This window comes from Lissotriton helveticus, chromosome 7 (genome assembly GCF_964261635.1).
Source record: "Lissotriton helveticus chromosome 7, aLisHel1.1, whole genome shotgun sequence".
NCBI lineage: Eukaryota > Metazoa > Chordata > Amphibia > Caudata > Salamandridae > Lissotriton > Lissotriton helveticus.
In genome coordinates this window covers 324,326,213-324,349,079 of record NC_136068.1, presented here as the reverse complement: position 1 = coordinate 324,349,079, position 22,867 = coordinate 324,326,213, and positions in this window count along the sequence as shown.

Sequence of the window (22,867 nt, the reverse complement as noted above, 5' to 3'; positions counted from 1 at the left end):
TCTTTTCTGGAATCAGGGTTTTTAATTTCTGTACGATTTTATCTGGAAGGTCTAGAATGGGTTTCAAAGGCTTTTGTCCAGGTCCTCGTTGTTTATCAATGCCATCGAGTTGTGACCAGGTATGTCCAAACAGCTCAAGGTGGTCGACTTTCCGCATTTGCTTCCACACATCAGCTGGTAGACATAACCCAAAAAACAAGTCGATGTCAGCCAGGGTCATAATCGTTGAACCTAGGGCTGTACCCAATTCAGTATAGAAGGCAGTGGGGTTTTTACGTAGGTCAGGCAGAGATTTCCGGAATGTCAGAATCTCTTGCCGGTCCCATGGCTGGTAGACCCAGTTGTACACTACCCTTCCTTTTGCATCTTTGTGGTTTGCATCATCGTTAGTCCCTTCACCTTGTGGAGGAACCCAGTAAGGGGCAGCCTCTCGTATCGGCATCATGGTGTTAGATTGCTCAGTTTGTGGTTCGGTCGCTACGGATGTCGTGGGTTTAGCTCCCGATTCTCGTTCCGTGAGGTGGCGGAAAACCTCAAGCGTACGCGTAAGGAGGTCCGTCACATCACACTCGCCCTCATCCCCGATATCGACCTTCCGGTACAGAGTCGTTAGGCTCTCGGGACCTTTGTCTCGATATCGGTCCTCGTATGCGTTCAAGACATGGTAACACAGTCGTACGGTAAAATGTCGTCTGTGACTCCCTGTATACGAGTTAAACATATCCGTGATGTACTCTTCATCTTCCTTCCTTTCTACCAGTGTCCTTGCTATCTTGTCGATCCCTGCTCGCTCATCTTTGCTTAGTCTGCTTGTTCTTGCAGAACCAACCCTTCGGGTCTCAGGGTCGCCTAACATTGTCGTTTGCGTAGTATTTAATACAAGGAGTTCGGCCGGCACAGAGGCCATGGGGGCCGAAGCTGTGGCGCTACCCTCGTTTGTACCTGGGGGTGGTGGGTGCTGTGCTAAGGGTTGGGAAGGGGCATATGGAGGGGGCATGTAGATGATCGGAGGACCTAACAGCAGATCATCGTTGGCTCGTTGTTTCGAGGCTAAATCAGGGTAGAGCGTGGAGGACGTTCTAACCGGACACTGGCTTGATGTTTCCATTTCTAGTTTCTGTTTGGCTTTCTCTCTTTCCTTTATCTCTTCTTCTAGTTTCTGAGCAGCTAGGTGGGCTGCTTTTCGCAGCTCTTTTCCCAACCTACTCTCAGTTTTCTTTTTACGTTGTTCAGTTTCTTTGCGCCACATGCCGAAACTATCAAGCATAGTGGGCGTTGTCTTGTTTTTACCAAGGGCTGTTTCTAGCGCGTTTATTTTGTCATCATCGAAGGATCCTATCAGTGGCCACTGACTTTCTCGATCCTTTTTCGTGTATTTATGCCACAGCTTGTTATAGGCTATAGCGATCAATCCATGCTTCATGAACATGTCCTTATTAGGGGTGCCTTCCAGTGGAGCCGGATGGTTCATCTCTAATAAGCGGTCCGGGCTAAACAGGCTACCAATCAGTGGGGAGAAGACAGGCATGACGGATCACAACGGGGACAAAAGTCAGCACTGCCTATCTTATCACTGCGTGCAAAGACTAGACAGGATATTTCTATTCTACGTTGTTTGCAGGCAGTGAATACCTCATGAACCAATATCGAATAGTCAACGTTCGGTCAATCAAACAATTCAGTGGGGAGAATAAGTAGGCCCGCAAAGGTCTGCGTTACCTACCCTTTCACTATCTGTAAAGGGGGGGGGGGTGCCTTCCTGTTTGCAGACAGAGAATCTCCAGAAAACAATCCGTGAACAGTAGTCCAGGTTCAAATAATTAATCAGTGGGGGAGAAAGATAGGCACGACGGCTGCGTTACCTATCCTTCACTGTTTGTAAAGAGAGAGCCTGTTGTTTCTCCGTTTGCAGACAGCGAATCTCCAAACAAATCGACAAAGAGTAATACTAGTATTTTCCAAACAATCAAACAATCATTTCGCAATTCGTCGTGTTTACACGACCTTACCCGGACCGCATGGACAGTTTCTTGTCTTCCGAATCCAGCGCCCGATCGTCCTCTTTTCTTCGTAATCCTCGCGGCACTCCTGATGGTTCCCAGTCAGGACCGTAGATCACTCGAGAGAGGTCTGTTCGGAACCAGTGAAGTTCAGATGATCGGCTGTCAGACGAGGGTCTATCGGACAGGTGCACTTCCCGATCGTTGCAGTCGTTCACTCTGTCGTCAGGACCTCTCCCACTGGATCCACGAGTCACTGATGGGCCCCACGTATGGGACGCCAATTGTAAAAAAAGGTCAGGGAACAACCAATAAACAAAGATCCTTAAGTATTGCCCGGCGGTATCGCCTCTTTAACCCACAAAATATTAATCAATGAAGAGGCAGGCGCTGGCGACTGGAAGGCAGGAAACAAGGGTTTATTCTCTCCGGAGGAGAACACATCAGTTCGGACAGCAAGTATCGTCACGAGGTGCTCTAACCGCATCTCTGAGGCCTGGCCTCTTATACACAGGTTTATGATCTTTATTGCAGGTAACACATTCTTGCAATGCTTTGAAGTATGAAAGGACATCCTCGGAATCTCCCCTTCAGGCCCGTTCCCACACACATTTACAGTTGAAGTCCCCACCCCGGTCACAACAGGTGATGATTATCGCGCAGCTGGACATTCCGCCGATTCACGGGATGTGTGGGGTTGATCGGATCTCATAGGGAGGGGCTTTGATCAATTCGAGGGTCCTTTAATGGGGGAAGCTTCCTACTGTACGGGGGGGGGGCAATAAACAGTATCCGCAGGGCCAGGTGGCGGCCTGGGAACGAGGAAGACAAACGGGCACACAGGAAAAGGGGGTTTGTATCGAAGGGCCTGGGACCATGAAAGGAATGAAGGGAGGTGTCGCGCTGGGAACAGGATGGGATTCCGGGGCAGAGCTGCGCTGAAGAGGGGTTTACGACCCAAGGCATGTGAGAGCGGGGGGGTTGTCAGCGTGCGGGGGGGGTGCCTGCGAGGTTGAGAGAGAGAGAGAGACGCGCTGGCTATCAGCGAGGGGCAGGGAGGCCATGGTGCTCAAAATGGCTGCCGCTTACGTGCACGAATGGGTTCAAGAAGAGCAAGATGGCGCCGATAATGTTGACGTTTTCAGCCTAACTTTTAACAGGGATGGCTGGGGTAGAGTTGTGGTCTTGGAGGATGGCTAGGATTTCATTCCCAGTGAGGTCAAGATGGTTAGGGGAGGCGGTGGGTGCATTGTAAGTGAGGGTGAGAGCCTGGGATTCCTCCTCAGAGAGTGGGCAAGGTTGTTTGCGTGGGCGAAGATGTCTTAGGGGTAGCGGGAGAGGTTGCTTGGCAGGCTCGGTGTTGGGTGGGGGGGAAGTATGCTGTGACTTCAGGTTAGCTAGTGAGGTCGCGGCACTGTGAAGGAGGTTCATCAGGTCCAGAATGGAGCAGTGAATGCTCTGGGTGAGTTTGGTCGCTCTGGAGTGCAGAGTTTCAAGATTGGTATAGTCAAGGGGTATGAAGGGATAAGGGTTCGAGTTGACCAGATCAGTCGAAGGGGCATGTGACAGTGGTAGGGCATTGGCTGGAGCAGGCTCCATGTTCTTTGGAGAAGGAGTGTCAAGCTCTGGGTTGGAGAGGTAGCTTCGTCGGGGAGGACAGGGGTCGCTGCTGTCCCGGGCCCGCCATGCGGGGAGGCGCGGGACCACGCCATGAGGCCGGGTCCAACAGAGTGTTTGATTGGTTCAGATGTTCCGTCCATCACCACCCCCTTTTGTACCGCTAAAGTAGAAAAGCCAAGCAGACCGGCTAAAACAAGGGTGAACACCTGGATGAAGAGACGGCCTAGGGAGCTTGTGTTGATGATGCCCAACTCTCGCATTGGGAGCTGCACTACTCCGAATATCACCCGCACCAGATAAATAACAATGCCGACTTTCTGCAGGTCCATAGTGAGGAGAAGAAGGCAACGCTGCTGGAGAAAATGTGTGAGGGAAGCAAAAGGGACCAGGAGGAACCTCTGAAACACATATTCTTTCATATGGTTCAAATAAAACTGCAACAGGCTGACTCTGAACAGGACTGCACTTTGTGGTTGGCCCAGGCCACAAGCGTGTAAAGCCAGAATGAATAATGTATGGCCCGCTCCACCTCGATTAAGTTCAGTGCGTGTGAGCTGTTAAAAAACATATTCCATGCACTTTTAAATTACTCCGACAGCGCATTAAATATGTCCTGCGACCGGAATTTTTCCAGCCTGCCTCGCCCCCAGCTCTCTCATCAGCCCTCCCTTCACCGTAATTATCCAATGGGAATGACATGCTCCTTTGTGAAAGGCAGGCATGCACTACTGACATAACTAATGTGATGCAGTCATCATGCCTGGACCTGGTTGGGTCATCCTCAGTAGACATACGAATGGAAGGGGATCAATGCAGGTACAGGTTTTTTTAATATTTACCACCCAAGGGAAAAATTCAATAGAATAAATGCCAGTGCTAAGCACTGAAAAACACTGGCACAAATTAAGTAGTGCATGTTTCTTCCATCCAGGTCTGTCCGGTTCAGTCATTGTCTAACTTCATTCTGAGTGAAGGCTGCTCTTTCACAAGAAGCACATCCATTCAAATAAGTTCCCATCAGTAGCAGGTACAACCATGGAAAGGTTTTCTTTGTGAGGCCAAAAACATGTTTTTTACTTTAAGTTAATGTTTATTTTTTATTTAACAATGGCCTGGAAGCTCCTCAAGAATAAAGTTTCACTGATAGTATAACAAGGCAAAAACAAGCGTAGACAAACCAAAAGAAGAGAGCAGCCAGCATTAGACATATTGGCTCGGCTAATGCTTGTCTTTTTTGAGACACTGAAAAGTATGTTTTTTTGTATATTTCCTTTCTACATATGGCCTGTACAACAAAGAAAGGATATACTTAAAACAAACCAGACCTACTGGCTTTGCAATGCTCTTAAGATGTGTGTGTGTGTGTGTTCTATCGCTGCATACATTCATGTGTGCATGTTTATATGTATGAGTGTGTCTAGGTGAGCTTAAGCAAAAAACAAGGGAAACATTTCAGCCTAATCTATGATCATGTTATACGAGGTGAGTTTCGAATTATTTCTTATGGTCCAAGATAAAATCATCTTCCCTTTCTGCTATAATACTAACATGACAATAACTAAGTGTGTGTGCCGCATTGAAGGAAAGAGTTCTGATCTTGAAGGTGGTAGTTAGTACAGCCCTTACTTTGCCTGGAGGGGTGAAAGCCAGTCCAAAATCAGATATCTGAGGAATTTTCAATAAATGCACATAACCCGCTTCCATAAAACACATTTGGAAGAGCAGAATTATTTAATGAACTGAGGTTCTGTTTTCCCGATTACCATTTTTTTCAGTTTACAGCTGCCAGAAAGAGTAAATGTACTGGGAATTAGGTCGATACATGACTTTTAAAGTTGCGTTTTCACCTTTATTTGCACTCAGACCTGCAGGCGGTGACACCATTGACTTTGAGCAATCCGCATCAGCGCGCAAAGGCCAGCGCCACCAGCGGGGCACGCTGACTGAGAGGAGCACGGCCCCTTCCTGAAATGGCAGAGAAATGACTTTTCCTTTGGCAAATATGTCAGGCAACATTACCCTCTCCTCCGTCACGTTGGCGCGCGGCGGCATGCTTTAGGGGGAGGGCTTGTTAGCAAGACGAGTGGTCCTGGGGGTAACGGCGAAGGGAGAAAGCAAGGCTGAAGAGGTTTAGCGGAGCAAAGCCATCTGCAAGTTAATCAAGTAAACAGAATTGCGTCTCGGGCAAACCTGACACGGCTAGTTTGCACGCTTCAACGCAAGAATGTGACAAAACACATTTCTTTGCTCGAATAGGAAAGTATCGTGTGGCAACTGCAACGCTGCTGGCAAGCGGGCCTGGGCGCGTTGACTTGAGAGTGTTGCATTTTAATTGAGCGATTGGGCCCCGGGTGTACTGTGTTGTAGCTTTCATAAGTTTTGTCCTGGAAAAGTGTTGCTAAATGTGGTTGTCATAACTGGCCTGTGTACTTTTAAAGACATTTTAAATGTTAACTCTTAACAGTTTTCATGCATTTTTAGAATATTTACTGGCAATCTTCATTGTTCCGGTTCTCCCTTCCTCCTCCCAGTACTTACAACTGAGAGTTAGTCTAATTTCCTCCAGTTGTCACTGTCATACCCAAGCAGTTTTCTATCTCAATGAACTCTAGACAATCCCAATAAACTAAACCAGGGCTGGAATGGCAGTATCACTCATCGGGCGTTTCCCCGGGAGGCTGTGAGGGTGGGGGCCGGTTTTGTTACAGGTTTAGGAGCGGTACTGCAATTTCGTCCCTAGTAACAAAAGTAGCAAGCAAGCGTTTCCAGCATCCTGGATCTAAGCAGGGACTGGTCCAAGAAAATTGCCAGGGGTACTTGGGATACCAGTCCAGCCTTAAACTCCCCTCCTTTTCCTGGAATTCTTAGAGCCCAATATCCTACTTTTGATGAAGCCTCGAGTAAGAGAGGATGTGAGTGCAATGGGCACTGTGACGAAGAAGGAAAAATTGGAGCAAGAAGGATTATCTGTGGGTAATCCAGAAATTACCTCCTTATCTCTTTCCATTCCGTACTTAATGGAGGATACATCCAAGCAGTATGCCTTCATCACAGTCTGATAACTGCCCAAAAAGACATGCTAATTAAAACAGACCAATTCTGGAGTGCTACAATCCAAAATCTTTAATAACAGATCCCTGAGTGAAATAAAAAATAATAGGGACATATGCCACTGAACGAAAATCAACATGAGATTATGAGGCACCTACTTTATGGAAAATCTCAAGGATCTATGGGCGGAGTCTGAGAGCGAGTCGGACTGCTCGCGCCCCCGCAGCCTGAAATCAAGACCGTGCTTTAGACCGCACATTAGTCCGTGAGCCGGAAGACTGGGAGCCAGAGAACCTGTGCCTGAAATTGAAGCCTGAACTCTTCCTTTGTGTCATGCATCATTCCGCTGCTGGCAAAAACGGAAATTGGGAGGGAGGGGGGCAAGCCAAACCGAGTCAATTTTGAGTGTGTAAAAGGCTGATTTATTGAAACAGGTGCATATCACAATTTTATTAACACTGGCACTTGCCTTACAAAACTAATCCTCACTATACATAAAATACCTGCCCCCTTGTTCCCCCCCACCCCTACTATCCCCACATCAGAACCCCCACCCTGCAAAATACAATAAATAACATTTTATAACAATAATATACACAATCTTACACAATATAGCATTTACAAATCCTAACCTCCCATGACCCAAAACCCCTATCACCTAACTGCGCAGCGCTCCCAGCCACCAGGTCATCAAACCTAAAATGGTGGCTGGGAGGGCGCCAAACCCCCATAAATATCCTTGGGCTACTCATCTAAAATTGGGCTACAATTGGGCTAGTCCTAATGTAGCCGAATGGCCCCAAAATGGCTGTGCTTGTCCGCCCCTCCCCCTTCCAATCTGCCCGGGGGCAGACCTCGCGTTGCTCGGCTGCCCCCCAAACCCCCGTGGGAAGAAGCAGGATTCTTGGAACGCGAGTCACACCTGAGGGGGGTCTGCCCTGCATTTGTCCACCACTTGGAGGCGGTGAGTGCATGTGTGCGTGTGGCGGTTTGCAGCGTCATCGCCGGAGGACAGAGTCTGGGGCTCGTGAGGGCTGCTGGCATTGGGCATCGAGGTATTGGGGTGTGCACAGTGGGCACAGCTCCACCCATTCAATCTTGACTGTTGGGTGCTGTTGGGTGATCCTCGCATCACGTGGCTCATGCGGCCCTTGCAGTAGCTCTCCCTCCGGCCCAAAGTGGAGAGAGTCCCTACACTGCTACAAAACATTTTCGTCAGCTTAGTTAGTACTGCTGCACATTGCCCCCGTGCATTGAATTAGGTTTATAAAATATCATAAAAGACCATTGAAGGTTACTGTAGGACATTGATGAGGCCCCGGAGTGCACAAAGGCCACAGATGATTGTGTCAGTGGTACTCAGCCAGGAGTACTATAATCAGAGTCCTATACCCAGAGTCCCGGATAGCAGCAACCTGTTAACCGGTCACAGGTGAGTGCGCCAAAGGTGAGATGTAGTAAAGCAGCATTTAGGGTGACATTTCAGGTGTAGATATAACTTTGGTCTCCAGGAATCCAGGAATCTAGGGATATCTAAGGTCAGAAAAGAGGAGCAACTGCCTGATAAGTGAGCTGAAACCACGCCGAATGGGGGGGGGGGGCAGCTCCAGTAACTACAAAGTGTGAACCCTGGCCCCTCGCAGAAGCAGTCCAGTTAGGTCTGGGTGCTGCTTGCGGATATACCCACCGGGTCTCCCACTCTGTGGTAGGGTTTGAACCGGTTTGAACAGAGACAAGTTTAATTTGCACAATCAGTATAACCAGCTGAGTTAATCCAGCTTTGGCACTGCAGCATTCTCTCTTTGGTTGGAATCCCACAAACTCAATCTATTCGCTGGTGATGCCCTCTAGGTGCCTGCGTTCAGGGCTCTCAGCTGCTCCCTCTGGATTACCCGAAGGATCACCAGGGTTCCATTTAGGGCCAGTGAGATTCACCTCTGATCATACTAGTCCCATCAAGTTAATTAAGACAATCAGGCTCAGGAAAGCCCGGGGGCACCTCTCACACCTGAAATCCTATCCCTCCGTGATGACGATGCTTAACCCCTTCCAGGCTGATGACGAGCTCAGCTCGTCATGAGCGTTACCTGCTGTGCGCTCATGACGAGCTGAGCTCGTCATAAACCGTGGAGTTTTTAAAACCGCCGCGCACAGCGGGAAAAGCCGCTGCAGCGATGCGGTTAAGAAGGGCATGAGGAGATCATTAAGAGGCACAATGGCAAGGGATAAGGCACAGGGAAGGGCCTCTGGTGTAGTTCGTGTGGACGAGGATGGAGTCTGCTCCGCTTTTTTAATTTTTTTTTATTTCAAACATTTTTTTATTGAGAAATTTTATAATACAGTACCGTGGTAATGCAAGGGGCGATACAGGTAGTATAGTTGGTGCCTTTGTAGTTACATTAGGCATGCCACTGGGTAGGCTGGTCCTGGTGGTGCGGAGGTCCTGTAAGGCCCCAAATGTGAAAGAAGGAAGAGTGAAGAGAAAGAGGGAGGGAGAGAGAGGGTAAGGAGGGAGGGTGGGGGGGACATGCCCATATGTTGGTTGTACACCTCTTGCCGGTGTGGCGTTCGTGGGGGGGGCCTGCGTTCTGTGCATCTACGGAGGTTTGTGTAACTCCAGGTGTGCGTCTAGAGCGGCCCACATCTCGCTCTTTGCTGTATGGTCGGCCGAGTTTTTAGCCGTGAGGTTGTCTGCTCCCCTGAGGAATGTGACCGAGTTCACTCAGCCCTTAAATGTCGCTCTAGCCGTGTTCTTCCAGTTTGCTAGGATGGTATTGACTGCTGCTGTGAGTAGGATGTCAACCAAATCCCTGTCCTCTCTGCTTCCTAGGTCTGGGGCCATGAATGCGGTGGCTAGTCCTCCGAAACCAGGCTGTATGCTTTTCCCCACTACTGTGCTAATGATGTCGCACACTTTCCTCCAGAATGTTTTTACTTTCGTTCAGTCGAAGATGAGGTGTGCCAGGTCACCCTTTGCTGTGTGGCAGTTCCAGCATGTGTCGTTTTCTCTGATGCCCACCTCTGCTAGGCGCACTGGTGTCCAGAACGCCCTGTGCAGAAGCCAGTATTTTGTTTGGGCTAATTGCGGGGAGACCTCGTTCCTCGAGGCTGAGACCCAGAGGCGGCACTTATCGTCATCGGTGAAGTGTCTGTTGTGCAGTGTTTCCCAGAAGCCTGGCAAAACAGGGGATATTTTGGCTCATCCCATCGCAGGAATACACACCGGTGTGGCTAGAACTAGAAAGAGACACCCTGGAGGGTCTGGACCCTATTGCCATGCTTACAGCCAACAAACACCCTGAAGGGAACAATGTAGTCATCAAACACACCAAAACAGCCCTACTGAAGGTAGACAAGAGAATGAAGCAAAGCATTAGAAAGACGCGTTGGGAATCAATATGGTTCAACACAAAGATACAATACAAAGGGCGAATATTAGACAACAGGATCTGGTATAAGAGAGGGATCACAACACCCATACAACTAGAAAAAGACAGCACCCCTTTAACTTTCGACACCCTCAAACTGACACACAACCTGCCCAATATAGAATTCTACAACTTCCTAAAAGTAAGAACAGCTATAATCAAAGTGAATCTAAGCAAAGAGACACCTTCCATTATACAATACATGCACAAGCTCAACAAGATCGGACACCAGCCAGCCCACCTATACAAACTCCTACGCCCTAACACGTCCAATCTAAACACCAAAACAATAGGCTTCTGTGAAACACTGCTCCGCTTTTTCTGAGCTGTGAGTTACACTTTCCACTAAGTTTCTCCATCAGAACATTGGTGGAGTAACCTCCAAATCTCCATTAACAGAGGCCATTGATGGAAGTGTTCTACCAATAGTGGCGGAAGATACAGAGCTGGAAATGGATATGCCCATGGAAAATGTTGAGGTTCCATCTGAAACAAACCCCATCTGAAAGGGGCCATCCCCACTAGCAGGATTGGTATCCTTGATTGGCAAAGCTAGCCCCATGAGTAATACCAAACAGCGTTCTGGTAAACAAATGCTACAGACTGTAAATTGCAGCTGTGAACTCGGGGGTCTGGAGGATTACACCCTGCCGGACATTGCCCTACCGTTGGAAAAAAACAACGTTTTGGAGGCCAATTTGAAAATGCCAATTACCAGGGAGTGGGTGCAGAGACTGTCATTGGACACTCACGCTAGTTGCCCCTGCATGCCAACCCTGTATAGTAGTACCCATTCTAGTGTGTCTCGTGTTCATTCAATAGATTTTTTCTAATTTGGAAGCGTCAGAGGTGTTCCAAATTATGGGGCAAAGGATTTTCCGCAAAAATCAACTGTAGCGGATAATAGATTGGGGCTAGGGGTAATCTTGAGTTATTATATGTGTTAGATAGGCTTCTCTCATCAATTATATCCTTATTGGAGAAAACTACTATGAAATCCAATCACATACTGGATGTCCTTTCACCAATTTTAATGGGGGGTACAGCAAGTCTGAAAAGGGCATCAAAGTAAAATCTCAGGCATGCCCGACGTGTATCGGGGTATCAAGCTTTGGTACTCAGGTTGAGGTTCAGGAAGGTAAGGGGGTCCCCACTTCTCTGTTTAGAGGTAGTCCCCTGGTAAGTTCTGCCCCTAAAAAACAACGTACAGGGGTAATTTGTACATTAGCCCTGGGGGCAATACAAATTCTACCGAACCTATGAATCCATTACCGGTGTACCCCATCTTTAAAAAAAGGGCACACAAACATATCTTGCTCCACTGAATCATTAAACAACCCACTCCACGGTAAACAGTCAATTGACAGTTTAGATGCTGTTCCCCCCGGGAAGGTTAACCCACTGTAAGAAAGTAATGGACTAAAAGGTCAGAGGGTGAAGAAGCATAGGATTTGGCGCATTTCCAAACAGAAGCACAAAACATTGCAGTTTCCTATAGCTGTTGGGGTGCCAGACATCCCAATTCTGTCTCAAAGCAGGAAGGACAGCAGACCCCCAAGCTTCGAGGATGGACAAAATCTGAAGTTCTCAGAGATAAATCTTACCACACCCTCCTCTATAGTAGTTGACCTCTCTTGGAAGGAATCAGGGGAGCTGAAATGGCATGCAGTTAAGGGACTCCAAAATCTAATGAGGGTGGAGTAGAAAACGCACAAGAGAATTTCAAAATACATATTGATACGGATGTAGTGCACCGAGGAATTTTTAATGAGCATAACTCAAGGAACTTAATAACACAAACCTATGCTGTTGAGCCAGAATTAGGTCGGGCCATGGCTAAGGTCCCCTCCATCCTCACCGGTTGGGTGACTATTCCAGTATGGATTAATCCCGGCCAGGGGAGGTTTATGTAGGGGGGTACCGACCTAGCCTCTTGCACTTGGCTGTCCTTGGCGTTGGAGTCCGACCTAAGGTTAAATGATATGACACATGCTGGACACATATTTGGGCAATCAACTAAACCTTTGATTTTCTCTTTCCTGTTTGATACCGAAGTAGCTCTATTTAATAGAAGTTCTTTGCTGTAACTTCTTGCAGAAATAGAGGATTTAAGATTATTAATAAGCAAAGACATTGAGCTGATCTATCTAGATTTCCGTAGCGGTCTTCTAGACACAAAAGTCAGGGATAATTGCAATGCTAGTATTGGCTAAACGCCGATTTCTTTAGGAAAAGAGGAATAGATGTGTTTCCATATGTGGACTCCTTGGCGGCCCTGCTTGAATCTCATAGGATAGACTCCCAAGAGACAGGTAGTAGGATTCTCAACATTAAGGGTGCCATAAATCCAAAAGATATAACAATTTCGGTGGGTAGCTCTTCAGGAAATAGAGAGATCAATATTATAGGTCCCGACATGCCAAGATCTAACAAATTTATAGGGGATGAAGCGATGGCACAGTGGAGTTGGGTAGCTGGCTCGCTGAATGGCTTAAAAAAAAAAAAAACTCCCCATGCTGTGGAGGTAGCCTTTTGGGAAAAATCTTGTCTTGGAATCTAGCGAGTGTTGGAAACTCTGGCCTTAAGTTAAACTCCTTACTAGAACACGATCCCAAAATAATTTGTCTCCAGGAAAAATGGAGCTGCATAGATTTCACTTTTGAGAACTTTTTTGTATATTGTTGTGCAGCAAAACCTTCAACAAAAGGTTGCGCTAGTGGTGGCTTAGCCATTTTACTTAGCAGCACTATGAATTGGAATCCTGTGGCTTTTCTCCATTCCTCCAAGTTTTGCATGGGCATGAAACTTAGATAAGATAAAGGTACATGTGGCCAGACCGCATTACTCCTTCTGGTAAATTTATATATTCCACCAGGGAGGGCATCTGATTCACTGGTTGAATAATTGTTTTCTTTTGTGCATGAATTCAGTATTTCTGAAGAGTTCACCATGATACTGATGGTGGGGGATTTTAACGCTAAGATTTCAAACTGCTCCTCTATGAGTTTTTCTAACCCTGAGTTGGAGGACGTATGGTCCATCCCTGAATCCTTGGTGCCTGGCCATGTTAGATCAGATAGGCAGTGTTTATCTCTCTTGGATAACCTGAGAAGCGGTGATCTTGTGCTGCTGAATGGCAGTTTCCCAGATGATTCGCCCACCTCTTTCACCTTTCATGGCCCACCTGGGCACTCTCTGATCAACTATATGATGGTATCTTACCAATTGTTTGGTGCGTGTTTGCAAGTTAAGGTACTGCCTACAAACATGAGTGATCATGGCGTTCTGTCTGTAGATGTTAACTTGGAGTTAGAGTTTCTGGTACCTTGGAATCGTAGGCATGAATGCATCACATATAATAGAATTAAAGGGCACACTTTTTGGTCCAATAAAAACCTCTAAGTTTTAGAAGGTTTGTCGAAAATGCGTATCATGGCCCTAGTCAGGAAAACCCAGTATTCAGGTTTTAGAGGATATTGGCCCTAAGTTGATTGTGGGGAAGCAAAAATCAGGTTAATAGCACCAATTCTTAAATGGTTCAATAATGGGAGATAAAAAAAAACGAAATCCTGAGATTAATGCCTTGATAAGGGAACAAATTAAGCAGTCTTCAATGTCTAGGCAAAGGGAAATTATTAGCTTGAAACGGGCAAGAAAAGAAAACTGGCATCGGAGTGTAGAGCTGCGGAAGATGCAAATTAGATAAAATTAAGAGAGGTTACACAGTCTGGTGATACTTGCAAATATTTAACTTTAATAGCCAAATTCTGTGATGGCAGAACTAAGGCAAAACCCATTTTGATATCTGAAGTAGAATGGAACAAATATATTTCTCTGTTATATGCACTAAATCCCATGGCTGGGTGGAATTTAGACTCTGTTTTTGATTCACCAGTTGGAAGCAAATATGTCTCCCTCTCGTGTACTGAAATAGAGAGCTACATAAAAGGGTCAAGGTCAATGTTCCCTCTAATTTGTTTCCTCTGTGTGCGGCAGTGAAGGGTCTCCGTGCACTGCAACCATGGCTATGTGCGCCAGGAACCAAACCGCGCGTGTCTGCGGCGCCAAATGGCACTCAAAAAGTTTAAATTAAAAAGTGAAAAGATGGTGCATTTTCACACATACAGAGCCACAATAAGGGTCTTAAGGGCAGTTTGCAAATTTATTGTACTGCCTGTATTTTCATTGTTGTGTCCCTGACTGCTGTTGTCTGTCTTCCCCGCTGCCTGTACGTGGTCCGTGCCCCTTTTTGTACCCTCTGTTCCCCTCGCTGTCCCGGTGCTCTCTCTGCCCGGTCTTTCCTTCTGTACCCCTCGCTGCCCGTGTCTCTGCCCAGTTTTCCCTTCTGTTCCCCTTGCTGCCCCATGCCTCTCTGCCCGTTCTGCTTTCTGTTCTTAGCTGCCCCTACATTTCTGTATTCTGTATTTTGCCTCTGTGCCATTAGTTCTGCCTTCTGTTCTTAGGTTCCCCTATATTTCTGTGTTCTGTATTTTGCCTCTGTGCCATTAGTTTTTTGTGCCCGTCTGCCCTCTGTGCCACTCGTTTTTTTTGCCCCTTTTGCCTTCTGTTCGACTTGTTTTTTGTGCCTTTCTGCCCTTTGTTCCACTCATTTGTTGTGCCTTTCTGCCCTTTCTTCCACTCGTTTTTCCTTTGTTTTTTGTGCCCTTTTACCCTCTGTTCCACTCATTTTTTGTGCCTTTCTGCCCTCTGTTTCACTTGTTTTTTGTGCCTTTCTGCCCTCTGTGCCACTCGTTTTTCCCTCGTTTTTTGTTCCTTTCTGCCCTCTGTTCCACTCGTTTTTCCCTCATTTTTTGTGCCCTTCTGCCCTCTGTTCCACTCGTATTTTGTGCCTTTCTGACCTCTGTTCCACTTTGTTTTCCCCTCGTTTTTTGTGCCCTTCTGCCCTGTTCCACTCATACTTCGTGCCTTTCTGCCCTCTGTTCCCCTCATTTTCCCCTCGTTTTTTGAGCCCTTCTGCCCTCTGTTCCACTCGTTTTTGTGCTTTTCTGCCCTCTGTTCCACTCGTTTTCCCCTTGTTTTTTATGCCTTTCTGCCCTCTGTTCCCCTCGTTTTTTGTGCCTTTCTGCCCTCTGTTCCACTTGTTTTGTCCTTGTTTTTTGTGCCCTTCTGCCCTCTGTTCCACTGTTTTTTGTGCCTTTCTGCCCTCTGTTCCATTCGTATTTTGTGCCTTTCTGACCTCTGTTCCACTTCGTTTACCCCTCGTTTTTTGTGCCCTTCTGCCCTCTGTTCCACTCGTTTGTTGTGCCTTTCTGCCCTCTATTCCACTAATTTTTCCCTCGTTTTTTGTGCCTTTCTACCCTCTGTGCCACTTGTTTTTCCCTCGTTTTTTGTGCCATTCTGCCCTCTGTTCCACTCGTTTTTTCCTCGTTTTTTGTGCCCTTCTACCCTCTGTTCCACTTGTTTTTTGTTCCTTTCTGCCCTCCGTTCCACTCGTTTTTCCCTCATTTTCTGTGCCCTTCTACCCTCTGTTCCACTCGTATTTTGTGCCTTTCTGCCCTCTGTTCCACTTTGTTCTCCCTTCGTTTTATGTGCCCTTCTGCCCTCTGTTCCACTCGTTTTCCCCTCGTTTTGTGTGCCCTTCTACCCTCTGTTCCACTAATTTTTATGCCTTTCCGCCCTCTGTTCCACTCGTTTTCCCCTCGTTTTTGTGTCCTTCTGCCCTCTGTTCCACTTGGTTTCCCCTAGTTTTTTGTGCCCTTCTGCCCTCTGTTCCACTCGTGCCTTTCTGCCCTCTGTGCCACTTGTTTTGTTCCTTGTTTTTGTGCCCCATTTGCCTTCTGTTCCGCTTGTTTCCCCAGCCGCTGTGCCCCCTGCGGCCCGCCCCCCTGACTGGCCACTGTGGCCTTTTGTTTAAGTAATGCTGTTATTCAGAGCCCCTTCACGGGCTCCGATCGACAGCAATACTTAAACAAACGGCCACAGTCTGCCCCGCGCTTTTACTAACAAAAGCGTAGAGACAGTTTCCAAACACAGCGTGTGCTAAAGTACGCGCTGTGTTTGGAAACTGACTACGCTTTTGTTAGTAAAGCGCGGGGCAGACTGTGGCTTTTTGTTTAAGCATTGCTGTTAATCAGAGCCCGTGAAGGTGCTCTGCTTAACAGCAATACTTAAACAAAAGGCCACAGTCTGCCCCACGCTCCCATATAGCCACCAGCCCCCCGTCTCATTACCTGCACTCGTCACGAATCAGTGCCTCATGTTCGTGCCGCTCGCTTCTTTAAAGCGGCCGGCGGCGCGACTCTCTCGCGCGCCATCCTGTGTGCGCGCTCCACGCGAGGCGGTGCGCGCTGACGAAGGGGAGGTGCACGCGTGCCCTAGAGGGAACGGTGGTCAAGGTATTCTGGTGCAATGGGTCCTGATGAAACAGGACAGGGCAGCTTGGGCACAATTTTTGTGTCTGGTATTCTCTTACTGCTGTATACATGGGTTCATCCCGTCATCCTGGAAGGGTAGTATTGTGGCCCCTTTATATAAAAAGGGACCAAAAAGTTCCTCTGCTAGCTTAAGACAGATCGCATTACTTGATGTGGCCGGAAAATTGTTTGCCAAGAGCATACTTATCCACCTTCAAGACTGGGCCTTTGGAAACGGTTTTGTCCCTGTGGAGCAAGCTGTGTTCCGTGAACATAGTGGAACCCTTGATAATATCACCGCCCTGCAAACATTAGTTGAAAAAGATCCAATGAGCAGGGGTATGATGTTATATGCAGCTTTTCTAGATTCCTCTACGGCTTGCAACCGGGTAGACTGAGGGACACTGTGGAGAAAACTGGCCACTATGGGGATACCCATGAACCTACTTAGGTTAGTTATTGCATTGCATTCCTTCACTTGGACTCAGGTCCTATTGGGTGGTACTCTGGGCCTCTCAAGCAAAATAGAGACCCATAATGGGCTGAAGCAAGGGTGCCTACTGACCCCTCTTCTTTTTTCTTTTTATATTAATGATCTGCCAAGTAGGGTAGGGCTCTGTAAAGGCCCCCCCCCAAAAAAAAAAAATACTAGGATTTATGAAGTTGAGCTGCCTGATATATGTGGATGATGCCATTGTATTAGATTTAACTCCAATTGGACTTCAAAGACGAGTCACTGAGCTAGTAAGCTATACAGAAGATTACTTTTTAAAAGTAAATAACTTAAATAGAAAAATTATGGTTTTCAGATATGGGGATGCCGAGCCAGGGAAAATATGCACTGGTTCTTGGGGAATGATAAACTTTCCATCATGAAGTTATACCCCTATCTAAAGAGAATTTTTACAAATACATGCTCTAGTGGCAACCACATTAACCAATGCAGAGGAAAGGCAACCTCCCAAGCCTCTACAATCAGCAGACTTTATAAGCATTGCGAGAAAAGACATTTTGCACTTGTTTTATCAGTTTATAAAATCAAAATACCTCCAGCATTGAGTTATGCCTGTGAAACAGTAGTTGCCAATCAGTGGGATGTTTTTGAGAAAGCAGAGGGGTGTATTTAGCTCCAAGTGTGTAATTTGAATCGCGCAGCGCCCATAGCACCGATTCGGTTCAAATTCGGGGTACTTTCCACTTACGTGTTTTCTATGGCTGCGTGCATAAGATGGAGCAATGCTCTATTGAATAGTTTTGAGAACCCTTTACAGGTAGCAATGCGTGAGGACATTTTTGACTCCCTGAAGGGAAAAAGTGTTCTTTTTAGGAATTACCAAAGCCTTGAAATTGTTCGATTTTGAGTTTGTCAGTAAGGGTGCTCTTCCTCAACAAGTTTTAAAAACTAGAATTAAAACATCAATTTATGACGTATCGTGTAAAAGAGAAACAGCACTGTGCGCAAAGCATCTCAATAATGACCTTATAGTGGGGAGTAGTAGTCATAAAAAGCCACAACCTTATGTTATATGGCATTTCCAATACGGAGTGCATAGAATAATTCTGTTACTCCGGTTGAATTTACTTCTCTTAAGAATTGTAACAGAAAGCTTGGGAGGGACTTCCTAGGCAGGAAAGACTTTTTCACGTATGCGATACTTGTGTACAGGATTTGAACTATGTTCTATGTGTTTTTCTGTCACTAAAATCCAAACGACGTAGATATTTAAGACCTTTTTTTATAAAGTACAATATTGTTACATCCGAGGAGGCCTGTAACTGTATTCTGGCCCCTCCCTCCGAACAGTATTGTATTCAAATTTTTAGCTTTTTTAAACAATGTTTTAATATATATTAGCTAACATACTGATTGTTCCGTTTAGCCGAAGTAGGCTGTATAGGTTTCCTTTAGAGCTAATCTTAATACATTTTTAAGTAGTACTTCTGGCTAGCCTTTACTAGAAGGTTCAAATTGTTAAAGTGTTATCGATATAATATGTCTATTATTAATTTTGATATTGGTGATTAGTTGCAACCTGGCACTGTTATTTCCTGTATGCTGCTACTGTATGTACAATTGTATATCAGTCGAAGATTTTGATATTTGAGCACTTGCGCTTTCTTGTTTCCCTGTGTGCTGCTAGTTATTGAGTCTGAAGCCTGGAATTTTTCTTTTTAATATTGTTTTTACTCCTATATTTTAACTCTCGATCCGCCCCGCAAGCTTTGAATTTGAAAGGACTCTGACATTGACTTTTTGCATACATTGCGCCTCTTTATTTTTAACATGTCATTTGATTCTTTTACTATCTTATGGAACAAAATATATATTTTTAAGTGATGGTTGTATTGATAACTTAGATATATGTTTTTATGTGGGACTCTTCGGAATTCCAAACCATGATAAATAAATGGAATTGAATATAAAGAATCTTCTTGAAAAAACATATTTAATTTCCCTTGGAGATATTCAACCCGTAAAATCAATGTGGAAGCAATAGCTCAGTTAGTAGTTTTGTATTTGCCTAAAATGGATACACAAGGACATGTTGCTGAAGAAGTTGCATTATCCCTGGTAGATCCAGCCTGCTCTACCAGAAAAATCAGTGCAAGCATATAAATAAGGTAGTGAAATGCCTGACTTAATCCATCTACCAAGAGGAGATAGCCTTAGAAGATTTGCTCCCACTACTTGTGATTCCACAATTTACAAAAAGTTTTTCAGAGTGTCTATTTTCAGCAGTTCTGCGGAGATACATTCGCAGAGTTCTTATTGAATCTAAAAGATAAAGTCTGAAATCTCCATCTACAGAAGAACTGTCACAGATTCTTATGAACGACTGAATTTATTTGGGTAGGAAAACAGGACCCAAAGATAAAACAATTCTGTCCTCAAAAGAAATCAAATATTGGGGACGACAATGTAAGGAACACTGTTCACCAGTTCTCCCTGCTATGATAATGGCATCTAGGAAAAAAACATGATCTTTAAAAATGTGTCTAAAGCTCCTTCTAGAGGCTAGAAGGAAGGCTAAACAAAAATTATAGATCCATAGGCAGATCCCAGATGGATACATAACTGTGATATTTAGCCTTCACTTATTGTACCTCCTATATAGCCTTAGCTGAAGAGTTTCCACTAATGGCAACTCTCTCAAAGGCTTTCAAAGGTCTTGATCGCTGCCTACTGAAGCCTCAAGTTAGAGACTGCTATACTCTTATTAAAAACATCTTGCACAAATTGCACTGGAGAGTATTTATTTACCCCACACCACTTATTATAAAATACCAATGATAGTTATAAATCTCCATTTGGATCCACACCAAAAAGCCTGTATTGACAGAAAGACAAGAAAGGAAACACCTTTGTTTTATGGCCACCACCCCTAAACATCCGAACTGGTAGAATCAAGCAAGGGTAAGTGGCTAGAAAAAGAGCTGGTTGATTCAAGGGAGGCAAATCCACTATTTGCCTACAGGCAGTAGTTGTAGTCACTCTGGGTTCAGGTGAGATGATCCTGTCCTTGTTTTCAGCAGAGCAGAGATCAGCAGGCAGCAGGACAGCTCAGCAAAGCGTAAACGCACTTTCTCAGAACAGTCAGTCAAGTCAAAGTGGCAATCCTCACAGCACAGCAGTCTTTACTCCATCAGAGTTCTCACCAGGTCCAGTAGTATACAGTCCTGGTATCCTAGTATCAGAGTCCCCGTTCTTAGACTCAAAAGTGCCTTTGATGTAGGGGGTGACTTCAAAGAAACTCTTTGAAGTGCACAAATATCCCTTCCAACCCACTCCAATCTGCCAGGCTAATTGTAGGGGGTCAATCAGTGATTTGTGTGTGGACAGGACATTAACAATTGAAGTGCAAATGCCAGCCCTTCTCATTCCCACTTCCCAGGAAGACCCATCAAAATGCAACTGAATGCAGATAAGGGCTCAGAATGTAGATGAGCCTCACCTTCCTGTGTTTGTGGCTGTCTAGTGGGAATGCAAAAGGTGTGGCTGTCACCCAGCCCTGACGAGTATTGGAGACAGGCTGCAGGCAAACAGAACAAAGATAAGAGAAGAGAAATCTCCACTTTCTAAAAATGGCATTTTTAAAATAGTAGTGTCAAACCGAACATTACCACTAAAGTGGATTTATCATTACCATTCCAAAAATATGAAACATGATTTAGCTACTCCTTTCTAATCTGGAATCACAGCTTAAAAGTTTTTTTTAAGGAATTTCCAATTGAAGTCTAGTAAAGGAGGTAGGCCTCACAGCAGTAAAAAATTATTTTAGCTGTTTGTCACAACCAGGACATGTAAAGCATAAACTTAAATGCCCTAGCTTTTGGTTACACAGCAACCTGCCCATAGGGCTACCTAGGGCCTACCTTAGCGGTTACCTTTGTGTAATAAAAGGGGAGATTAAAGCTTGACAAGTTGGTTTTAAAAACCAAATCAAAATGACAGCAAACTGCACACACAGGCCTTGCAATGTCAGACTGGGATAGGTTTGAAAGGCTACTTGTGTCAGTGGAACAACCAGTGCTGCAGGCACACTAGTAGCATTTAAGTTACAGTCCCTGGGTCTATGGTATACCAACTTACAAGAGGCGTACAAGTAAATTAAATATGCCAAACAGGTGTAAACCAATTAGACCATGTTTAGAGAAGAAAGCACATGCACTTTAGCACTGGTAAAGTGTTCTGTGTCATAAAGTCAACAAGAAGGAGGTTAGAAAAAGAGAGGAGAAGGGGAAAAGTTTGTGGTCACCCGGCTAAAAGGGCAATTTCCAACACTGTGCATCCCCTAGGTGTGAATTCCCCTCAGACGAAGAAAGATTGCCTTTTACCTACGAGAAAATCTGGCGGGTAAACTGATTCACGGTCTTACTTATGTGCTGTACAGAGAGTTTAAATATGCTTTTGTCACCTTATTATCTGTACACACTTCCGGAATTGTCCCTGTAAGCTTATAAGAAAACACTAGAAAGCCCCTTCAGTCTGCCATGAACTCCTTCAAAATGGAGGACTGCATCTTCTCTTGTTTGAACCAAAGAACCTGTGCTGACTGGAGTGAACTGCTCCCGAACCCAGACCACGAGCACCTGTTGTTAGGGGGTTCCAGTCTAAATGGAAAAACGCAGTCCCCTGATCCAAAGTACCCAAAGTCAGCCATCACGGTAAACGCTTATGAAGGTATTGCACCAGAATATTAACTCCATATTATTGTGGGGCCAAAATATTGAGGCCTAAATATTGAGAACCAACATATTGGGAAGATCAGTATGAATAGGTAAGTACAGGTTTGCTATTCTTAACTTTAAATATATGTACTTTGGGGATATATGCATCTTTAAAGTGTGTCACCATGGAGTTTAGAATAGTAAATCTATACTTAACAATATGCACTTACCCTCACAATATTTCCATCATTGATACAAATACCTCAATATTTTCGTCCCAGATATTAATGTCCACGATATTCTGATGATATGTAATTGATTATGCATGAACTTTGTGACTGGGAAGAGTGATTCCTGGTACTCCAAGACTGGAGGCCAATGCTGAAGGATATGCAAAATAGATTAGCTAATTCCTATAGAACGAAGCTTAATGTTGTTGCCTGAAAAACAGAATCATGATCAAATAATTTGTAAATGTCCTCCTCCTACAAAGCACTACAGAGAGACTGCCGGTATTTCAATATTTACCACATTTTCCGAGGGAAAAAAAATATTTTTTGTTGATGGAGCCTCTGACTTTGACATGAGAGTGCCGACTGATTCTTCAGCTTCACACTGTAGACGTGTGGAGGAAAAACCTTTCCAAATCTGTCTTGAACCCTGCCCCGATATACTTCCTACTCTGAGAGGTGATTATATGGGACTTTGACAGATTAAAACAAAAATGAAGGTCTTAAGAGCCCGAGTTAGTATCCTTACAAATGTTTGTATAGGATGAAAAAAAAATCAGCAAATTATTCAAATGAGGATGTGCCTTGATCCCTGATTGTGAAACAGAGCAGTCACTGTGGCTAACATCTTGGTAAAAACTCTGAGAGCAATCTTTAGTTCAAAAGAGATGACTCAAAACTGCCAATGTTGATCCACCAAAGCAACTCTGAGGGACAATCGGGATGCGCATTAAATGCAGCCAGTAAGACAATTTGGGGAAAAACCCTCCCTCTTACATCAGAGGAATCACCAGCTGTAGTGAGTTCATCTTGAAATAGATCATTGGTATTAACATGTTGTGAGATTTGAACTCTGTTGCCATGCTGCTCTCACCTGATGATTTCTGTACTAGGAAACAATTGTGTATAATCCTAACTGCTCCTGAGGCAGTACTGGACGGAAAGCACTTTTTGTGATCAAGTAAGTGGCACTGTTCTACAAAGCCTTTTTTCTT